General features: G+C 49.1%; 1 protein-coding gene across 6 annotated transcripts in view; it reads left to right on the top strand.

Moving 5' to 3' along the window:
• Nucleotides 1-425: 425 nt before the first annotated feature.
• The window catches only part of PHF3 (PHD finger protein 3), a 57,607-nt gene continuing 48,228 nt past the window's right edge, over nucleotides 426-9,804 (top strand). For 4 of the 6 annotated variants that reach the window (XM_075414604.1, XM_075414606.1, XM_075414602.1 and 1 more), the window contains exon 1: nucleotides 426-567. The gene's annotated coding sequence lies outside the window, so the exon portion shown is untranslated. Of the gene's footprint in view, nucleotides 568-1,354; nucleotides 1,593-9,804 lie in introns of all 6 variants that reach the window. The other 2 variants (XM_075414610.1, XM_075414599.1) reach the window with 1 other exon arrangement.

Genomic DNA, 9,804 nt, shown 5'->3' with positions numbered 1-9,804 from the left:
CCCACGGCCGCCCACCCTCCACCGACCCGCAACTCCAAGCCTCTCAGGCGCACGGCCCCCCCGCGGGGCCGCCACCCTGGCCTCCCCTCGCTGTTCCGGCCTCCAGGCCCCCCGCAGGCCGGATCCGGCGACAGGGCCTTGGCGGGGCCCGGCGCGGCGGGGAGCGGCCGGCGCAGTCCTGTGACGGGGCGGCAGGTCCGGCTGCAGGGAAGAGGCCGCGGGGAACACCCGTCCGCCCCCCGGTCCCCCGCGGCCTCGCTACCGGCCGCCCCCGGCCCAGCGCCTGCGCAGCTCCGCGTCCGCCCCCCCCATAAACAGCGCCGTCACGTGAGCGGCCGGGCCCGGTGCGGCGCCGCTCGCCTGACGCCGCGGGGGCGCGCCTACGGGGGCGCGCCTACGGGGGCAGCGGGCACGCGGCCGGCACCGCCAGCCGAGCCGAGCCAGGCCGGGATCACCGGGGCCGGGGAAGCCCGCGCGCACCCCCGCGCCGCGCGCGCCGCTCTCTCTCTCCCTTCGGCGCGGCCGCCGCGTCCTCCCTCCGGGGCAGCGCCGGGTCGGCGGAGCAGGGTGAGTTACCGCCGCCGGGCCGCGGCGAGTAGAGGGGGAAGGCGGGGGCGAAGGGGCCCGCCGCGCCCCGCGGTCTCGACCTGCCTTCGCTGGGGCGCGGCGGGCGGCCGGGTCGGGCAGGGCCGGGCCTGCCGCGGCGGCGGGGCCGCGGCCTGTCTTGGCGTGGCCTGGCGGCAGGGCCCAGCGCGGCGGGCCGGGTGGGACGCGGCCTGCTTCCGCCGCGGCGCCGCCGGCTCGGGCTGGGCGCGGAGGCGGCCCGCGGTCTGGCGACGGGCCCGGGGGGCGCCCCCCCCCCCCCCCCGCCGCCCCACTCCCGGCCGAGTCCCGCTGCTCCGCTCCGCCTGGTTGCGCCGCCGGCCCTGACCTTGCGGAGGCTGCGCCCCGTGGGGCCCCGGGCCGGCCGGGGCCCGGGCTCATCGCCCCACCACCTGGCATGGGGCTCGGGCCCCGGCCTCGCTGCCTGCAGCGGCCTCTCCCGTCCCTGCCCGCCCCGGCGGCCGTGCGGGACCCTGCGGCAGGCTCCCTGCCCGGGGCCGCGCTGCCGCTTGCCTTCCCGCACTGCTGTCCCGGCCCTGCGTTACTGGGTCTTGTCCCTTCTTAGTAGCGCTTGTCCTTTCCCACCCCTTGAGCCGCTCATGCCTTCTTGCCCCATACAAACCTGAGGAACGAACACCAATTTAGGCCTTGCTGTTCTTCCTGCTATTGGTCTGACCTGCTCCGGGCTCCTCCTCCCGTCTCTCAAACTTAGCATCATCAACAATTTCTGTGTTTAACTCTTGTGTACAAGTACCCACTGTAGGAACGGCAGGAGAAAATGCAGTCGTCGTTGGTACCCGGTGGCCTGGTGGTATTTCCAGATCCTGTTCGTGGATGCCATGCTCTTTCTGAGGCAGTGTGTCCACACTGCTCGCTTGCTGCTGGAATGGAATTAAATACCTGTAAGGCTTTAGAAGAGCCGTCGCTCATGTGATTGCGAGTGTGCTTGCTGTGTGGTCTGCGCAGTGGAGACGTGTTACAGCCGTGAGGTGAGGGCTTGGAAGAAGAACACTCTGTGCGGTGTAGGTTGAGTTAGGAGAAATATCCTGCAGAATGAAGCATAAAAGTGAGGAGGAGAAGACAGGAACATGGGATGACAACAGCACCATACAAATTGTAGTTGTGGTGTTGTCTTTTATGTAGCTGTAAATCCGTTATGTCATTTTTATACATTTGCTGTCATAAAAATGGACGCTAATGTCACTTAACAGTGGAACTATTGTAGGATTAAAAGTGAGGATGGTAAACATATGGCAGCTCTTTAACACCACTAATTCATGGTTTGTTTTGCTTAATAAGTGATTCTGTTAAGGATTGGGGTGCACTGTAAGGGAGATTTTGAAAACCTGGATTTTATATTTCTTGGAATAATTTGAGTAGTCTTTACACTTAGTGTGTAGCCCACAGTGAAACTGTTGCTCAGCTCGCTTTTTGCTTTGCCAAGTAGCTTGTGCTTTTAGTGTGTGTATTGAGCTTTAAAGATTATACCTATAAATATGGAGTTTGAACACCTAGATTTTTCTCAGCTGTCGTTGACTGTTACTCAGTCATTCAGTTTTTATATGAATTTTACATTTGCAAACCCTCAGGAATTTCAAGCAGCTGAAAGGGCATGTAACTACAAACCGTGTTGGCTAGATCTAGTTCAATGTAGTTAACTGAAGCAATTCAACACAATGGTGAGGTGTTTTTTTTCTAAGAAAGTGAAAGCTCTAAAAAGTCTGTAATTCTTACCTGCCGTAATTCCGTGGCCTTCTCTTTTTATAAGGCTTAGCTCTGCCTCACGGAGTAAATACTACTCATGTTGTGCTATGAGCTGAGCCAATGTATATTGTATGAAATTTTTTTAGATGTTAGGAGATAATGAATTTTCAGTGTTTTATTATATAACTTGGGGATATTATGTCAGAATTTTTTTTTTTTATGGCAAAGGAATATTCATGAAAGGTAATATTATGTAGTGGCAATGACAAAGTCCACTGATTTGGGATATGAGTGTTCATATATAGCAGTAAAGAGTGAAGAATAGAGACAGCTAGTGACATCTGCCTGAGTGGTGTCAGCATAGCTACATGGTGGATGGTATATTTCTGTGGAAAACTTAACGAGGCTTAGCAATTAAGCTTCTAACTATTTCTGAAAAAAAAACCCTGAATTCTAATGGATATTTCCAAATGAATCATTGTCAGAGAGGCACTGACAAATTCAGAAATTGTTTACAAATGAAATTGTAACAATGTCTCTTGATAGTGAGTTTACAAGTTCTAGAGGTATATGTAGTGGTAGAAAGATTAGTAAAATGATGTATAGTCTTAGATTATGCTTAATTTTGGAGGGATTCAAGAGTATTCATTGATGGGACAGTCCAGCAAAGCAAAACAGCCTACACTACAAAATACATTTGAAAGGTTTCACAATGTAAAGACATTTTTGTGACGGAACACAACTTCTAGTGCAGCACTATGTACCTCTCATAACTATAAAGTGAGGATGAGGAATATTTTTTTTTTTTTTTTGGAGGAGAGGTTACTCTGATCAAAACATAACTGTGAAGTTAGTTTTCTGTGGTACAATGATTTGGTCTTGTATGATTAAGAAAAGTTTTCTGTGTACTTTTTCTGCATTTCTTAGTCTTCTGATTAAATCCTTTGGTAGAAATTTACTTTTTCTTCCTGTTCACTGAAATGAGGTGCAGTTCTGACTGGTGATGTAATTCTTTTTGATAGTGAAGGTTTAATAAAGAAAATGTCTTAGCTGTCTGCCCTTCTTTCAAGTATCGTGATAGCAAGTAGTAAGGGACCTGCTGTGTCAGTGAGGGGAGCAGCGTACGCCTTCAGATTGTAGATAGTTTTTGGGATGTGGATTTGATGTGTCAGACTATAGAGATTTCAGTAGCAGGGTGATAAGATTTGGGCCAGCTGGTGTTTGAATCTGAAGACTTCAGGGTGAGGGAAACAAAAATAGTATAGAAGAGCTGGTGAAGAATGAATGAAATGCTCAGATTTACATGTTTTTTGGTTCTTTGATCTGTGACAGGTCTTTGGTTTTGTTGCCGCTGAAAGCTAGATCTTTAATTTTAAATAGGGGATTAAAATAATAAATAGGGGATTTAAATAAGGGAATAGGTGGCATATGGATGCCTACGGGTTGATGTTTCTGGCATACAGCTTTGCCTCCTTTACAGTAATATTGTTGTTTCTGGTAAAACTGTTGAGTGTATGTTGCTATTAGGCAGATCTTTGACAGTGTCCTGTTTGAAGGGAGATGGGGAACGAGAAAGATCAAATTTGATATTGCTCAAAGGCCAAAACTCAGCAAACCATATTCCATCCAAGTGTTGCATCCTTCTTTTGAGAAAGGGCGCTGAAGTTTTCTTTAACAGTTCCAAAGACACTTCTGTGGCTATATTGCAGTTCATATGCTCATAAATCAAATCGTGTGTCCTGTCAGAAATGTTTTGTCAGTTAATTCTTGAAGACTGCCCTAGATGATGGGATTTGAGCCAGTGTGAACCTCAGCAGAAAGCTCATTCGTGTGAGAGTTGTCAAGCTGAGATTTTCTTACCGACTGCCACTGATGCACTGTCTGGTATTGATTTCCTTTTTTATCCCATGATGTGTTTAGACTGTGAGCTCTGTTGGCCAAAATCTGTTACTACAGAGGGCCTGGGCATCAGTTCTGGCTTTTGGTGCTGTGATACTCATAAACGTTAAGAATGAATGCAGGTTCTAGCACTTAAAACATGAACACGTGCCAACTTAGGGTTAATTTTCAGTTAGGTGCTTGTGACCTTAAACTTTAAAGTTTTGTATGTGACGAAGGGGGAGAATGGCAGTAAAAATTGCTTGTGCTCAGCATCAGCATTTTGAAGCATTGATTGTTAGGTGGGTTGTAGGAGTCAAGGTATCACTGAGCAATGTGGGGTGGCCTGGCATCACAGCTCTGGTGAACAAGGAAATACACTTGATACCTTGAATACCTTTTTTAGGTACAGTAGTTACCAAAAGACTCGGGCGAGGATTTTTTTGTTTTGTTTTGGGCTGCCTGTGTTGTTAACTAGTTTCATGTCAATTAAGGTGCAGTTTCCTTCTTCGGCTGAGAAGTTTTTGTCAGTTATTGTTACTTACTGTTTGGTTCCTCTGTGACAGTGCTGTCAGCTTTTCCCGTTTGTTTTGACATCTAAGGTGCTATTAATCCAAATAGCTCTGTGCCTTTTGTACACTTTTCTGACCATTGTTTATTACTACTACTTGAAGAAATAAGTATAATATGGATATAATAAATATAATAATAATAAAGATAATATGGATTTTTTTAATGGAGTCTGCTACTGTTACTATGACTAGTACTTGCTTTCAGTTATTCGGTGTTTACAGGACAAGAGACCAAGTTTTATGTTTTGAGTGTTGCAATGTTTCCAACATAGCCCAGTCAATAACTAGATTTACAAAAGCTTTTAAAGGCACTAGACAGGTTCAGTGAATTGGAAGCAGCAGACACTATTCAGAAAGGTACATAAATGAAATGGAAGAAATCGTAATGTTACTATGTGGTCTTCAGTAGCTTCAGACTCGCTGATTCAGGTAGGTCAGTGAAGTAGATAGGATCTTCAACATCCAGGATTTTCAGTATCCTAAACAAGAAGTGTGAGCTTTTTTCTTTGGTTAGGTTCCTTCAGACTTCCCTCCCCACCCCCCCATTCCTAATTTAGGCAATTATTTTTGTTAACATTTTGTAGTAATATTTTTCTGAAGTCCAACTTCCAAGGACTTTCATAAACCAGATTTCATCTTAAATTGTCAATCTTTAAACATACAAATACTTCTACTTTATATTGTTAATTTTAAAATATAAGCTAATATATGAAAGTCAAGTTTAAAATGTAAACTAATGTATGAAAGTCACCCTGTGGGCAGAGGAGGAGAGAAGGTAGTTACAGTGAATGTCACCTGGAAGTGTGAAACTTAACTTTTGCTTAGTGAAATAAATGGTGTAGGAATACTGTTAAAACTGAATAAAGCGTGTAAAGGAAAACATTAAAATATCAAGACAAATATATCTAATCGAAATCCAAATACATAGTTGGAAAATTAAATCACAGAATCACAGAATCACAGAATAGTAGGGGTTGGAAGGGACCTCTGTGGGTCATCTAGTCCAACCCCCCCGCCGAAGCAGGGTCACCTACAGCAGGCTGCACAGGACCTTGTCCAGGCGGGTCTTGAATATCTCCAGAGAAGGAGACTCCACAACCTCCCTGGGCAGCCTGTTCCAGTGCTCCGTCACCCTCAGAGAGAAGAAGTTCCTCCTCATGTTCAGACGGAACTTCCTGTGCCTCAGTTTGTGCCCATTACCCCTTGTCCTGTCACTGGGCACCACTGAAAAGAGCTTGGCCCCATCCTCCTGACACCCACCCTTCAGATATTTGTAGGCATTTATAAGGTCCCCTCGCAGCCTTCTCTTCTTCAGGCTGAACAAGCCCAGTTCCCTCAACCTCTCCTCGTAGTGGAGATGCTCCAGTCCCCTCACCATCCTTGTAGCCCTCCGCTGGACTCTCTCCAGTAGCTCTTCATCCTTCTTGAACTGGGGAGCCCAGAACTGGACACAGTACTCCAGATGAGGCCTCACCAGGGTAGTGTAGAGGGGAAGGAGAACCTCCCTTGTCCTGCTGGCCACACTCTTCTTGATGCACCCCAGGATCCCATTGGCCTTCTTGGCAGCCAGGGCACACTGCTGGCTCATAGTTAACCTGTCGTCCACCAGGACACCCAGGTCCCTCTCCGCAGAGCTGCTCTCCAGCAGGTCCACCCCAAGCCTGTACTGGTGCATGAGGTTGTTCCTCCCCAGGTGCAGGACCCTGCACTTGCCCTTGTTGAACCTCATCAGGTTCCTCTCTGCCCAGCTCTCCAGCCTATCCAGGTCACGCTGAATGGCAGCACAGCCTTCCGGTGTATCTACCACACCTCCCAGTTTGGTGTCGTCAGCAAACTTGCTGAGGGTACATTCTAACTCTTCATCCAGGTCGTTGATGAAGAAGTTAAACAAGACTGGGCCCAGTACTGACCCCTGAGGGACACCACTTGTCACCAGCCTCCAACTAGACTCAGCGCCCCTGATGACAACCCTCTGAGTTCTGCCATTCAGCCAGTTCTCTATCCACTTCACCGACCACTCATCCAGCCCACACTTCCTCAGCTTCCCCAGGAGGATATCATGGGAGACTGTGTCGAAAGCCTTGCTGAAGTCAAGGTAGATAACATCCACAGCTCTCCCTTCGTCTACCCAGCCAGTCATGTCATCATAGAAAGCTATCAGATTGGTCAGGCATGATTTCCCCTTGGTGAATCCATGCTGACTACTCCTGATAACCTTCTTTTCTTCCACTTGCTTGATGATGGCCTCCAGGATAAGCTGCTCCATCACCTTTCCCGGGATGGAGGTGAGGCTGACCGGCCTGTAGTTCCCTGGGTCCTCCTTCTTGCCCTTTTTGAAGATTGGAGTGACATTGGCCTTTCTCCAGTCCTCGGGCACCTCTCCAGTCCTCCAGGACCTCTCAAAGATGATGGAGAGTGGCTCAGCAATGACATCCGCCAGCTCCCTCAGCACTCGTGGGTGCATTCCGTCGGGGCCCATGGATTTGTGGACATCCAGATCGCTTAAGCGATCCCTCACACAGTCCTCCTCGACCAAGGGAAAGTCGTCCTCTCTGTAGGCTTCTTCTCTTACCTCCGGGGCCTGGGATTCCTGAGGGCCAGTCTTAGCACTGAAGACTGAAGCAAAGAAGGCATTCAGTAGCTCTGCCTTCTCCGCATCCTCCGTCACCAGGACACCCGCCTCATTCAGCAGCGGCCCCACGTTGTCCCTAGCCTTCCTTTTGCTGCTGATGTAGTTGAAGAAGCCCTTCTTGTTGTTTTTGACATCCCTTGCCAGCTTCAATTCCAGGTGAGCCTTGGCCTTCCTCGTCGCATCCCTGCATGCTCTCACTATGTTTCTGTACTCTTCCCAAGTGGCCTGTCCCTCTTTCCACATGCCATGCACCTTTCTCTTCTGCCTGATCTCCGCTAGAAGCTCCTTGTTTAACCATGCAGGTCTCCTGCCTCCTTTGCTAAATTTCTTTCTCAGGGGGATGCATTGCTCCTGTGCATGGAAGAAGTGTTGTTTAAAAAGCGACCAGCACTCATGGACCCCCCTGCCTTCGAGAGCCCTGGCCCACGGGATTCCTCCCAGTAGCTCCTTGAAGAGGGCAAAGTCAGCCCTCCTGAGGTCCAGGGTTTTGATCCTGCTTATCGCCCTGCTTCCTCCATGCAGGATCCTGAACTCGACCATTTCATGGTCACTGCAGCCGAGTCTACCTCCAACCTTCACGTCCTCCACCAGTCCCTCCTAATGCTTGCACATACCTGGTGTTGAAGGGAAACAATTTAGTATGCGGTCATAGAATCATAGAATCATTCAGGTTGGAAAAGACCTCTAAGATCATCAAGTCCAACCATCCACCCAGTGCCACCATGTCTGCTAAACCATATCCCAAAGTGCCACATCTACACAGTTTATGAACACTTCCAGGGATGGTGACTCCACCACCTCCCTGGGCAGCCCGTTCCAATGTCTGACCACTCTTTCAGTAAAGAAATTTTTCCTAATATCCAGTCTAAACCTCCCCTAACGCAACTTGAGACCATTACCGCTTGTCCTATCACTAGTCAACTGAGCAAAGAGACCAACACCTGCCTCACTACAACCTCCTTTCAGGTAGCTGTAGAGAGCGATAAGATCTCCCCTCAGCCTCTTCTCCAGGCTAAACAGCCCCAGCTCCTTCAACCACTCGTCATAAGACTTGTTCTCTATATCCCTCACCAGCCTCACTGCCCTTCTCTGGACACGCTCCAGCAACTCAGTGTTTTTGCAGTGAGGGGCCCAAAACTGGGCACAGTGCTCGAGGTGTGGCCTCACCAGTGCCGAGTACAGGGGCACGATCACCTCCCTGCTCCTGCTGGCCACACTGTTCCTGATCCAAGCCAAGATGCTGTTGGCCTTCTTGGCCACCTGGGCACACTGCTGGCTCATGTTCAGCTGGCTGTTGACCAACACCCTAAGGTCCTTTTCCACCAGGCAGCTTCCCAGCCCCTCCTCCCCAAGCCTGCAGCGTTGCATGGGGTTGTTGTGACCCAAGTGCAGGACCCGGCACTTGGCCATGTTGAACCTCATACAGTTGTCCTTGGCCCATCGATCCAGTCTGTCCGGATCCCTCTGCAGAGCCTTCCTACCCTCCAGCAGATCGACACTCCCACCCAGCTTGGTGTCATCTGCAAATTTACTGAGGGAGCACTCGATCTCTCATCCAGATCGTTGATGAAGATGTTAAACAAGACTGGACCCAAAACTGAGCCCTGGGAACACCACTCATGACCGGCCGCCAGCTGGATTTAACTCCATTCACCACCACTCTCCACCCTCGGCCATTCAGCCAGTTCTTTATCCAGCGAAGAGCACACCCATCCAAACCAAGAGCAGCTAGTTTCTCCGGGAACGCTTTGCTCCTTCCCAGTGATTATTTAGGGGTACACTACCCAAGTGCTCTGACCTGGTCAGGCTAGGCCAAGTGCCATCAATAACCCTACAGCTGGATGCCTGTAGTAGGTGGCCTGAATCTGCGCCCTTCTTGGTACGAAAAGGGCCGTGCACTAACATACTGCTACCACTGCTGGCAGTTTTCAGTTACCGCAACCTGATTTATTATCTCCAGTCAAATTTCCTGTGAGTGAAAAGGATGAAAACTCACCCCATCAGCAGGCTCACGAGGACCCACTAGAAGTAATTTCACATCTCCACACTGTCTTTGATTTAAAGGCAAATCTGAGCCCCCTGGGTTAAAGATGAATGAAATATTACAGAGCAAGAGAAAATTAAGTAACCATCAGGAATTTTGCCTCTCTTTATAGCTAAGCCACACAGTATTAACTAATGCCAAAATAACCCATTTTGAGATAATGCTTGTTGGTGTGAAAATAGAGAAAATTTCAGCTTCCTGAACTATGGAAGCCTCTGGCTCATTCTATCTTAATACCTCAGTCTTCTGCATTAAATTAGCTTCTCTGCTAATAACTTTGTAAACATACATACATGTAGGCCTGTTGATACACCACAACATATTAAAAACTGAATTACGCTTAGTTGCTCTCTTAACATGATTAAAAAATT

The sequence above is a fragment of the Opisthocomus hoazin genome, chromosome 2 (genome assembly GCF_030867145.1).
Source record: "Opisthocomus hoazin isolate bOpiHoa1 chromosome 2, bOpiHoa1.hap1, whole genome shotgun sequence".
Classification (NCBI taxonomy): domain Eukaryota; kingdom Metazoa; phylum Chordata; class Aves; order Opisthocomiformes; family Opisthocomidae; genus Opisthocomus; species Opisthocomus hoazin.
Note: the sequence above shows the minus strand (reverse complement) of the source record. Positions and strands in the feature narration are given on the sequence as shown.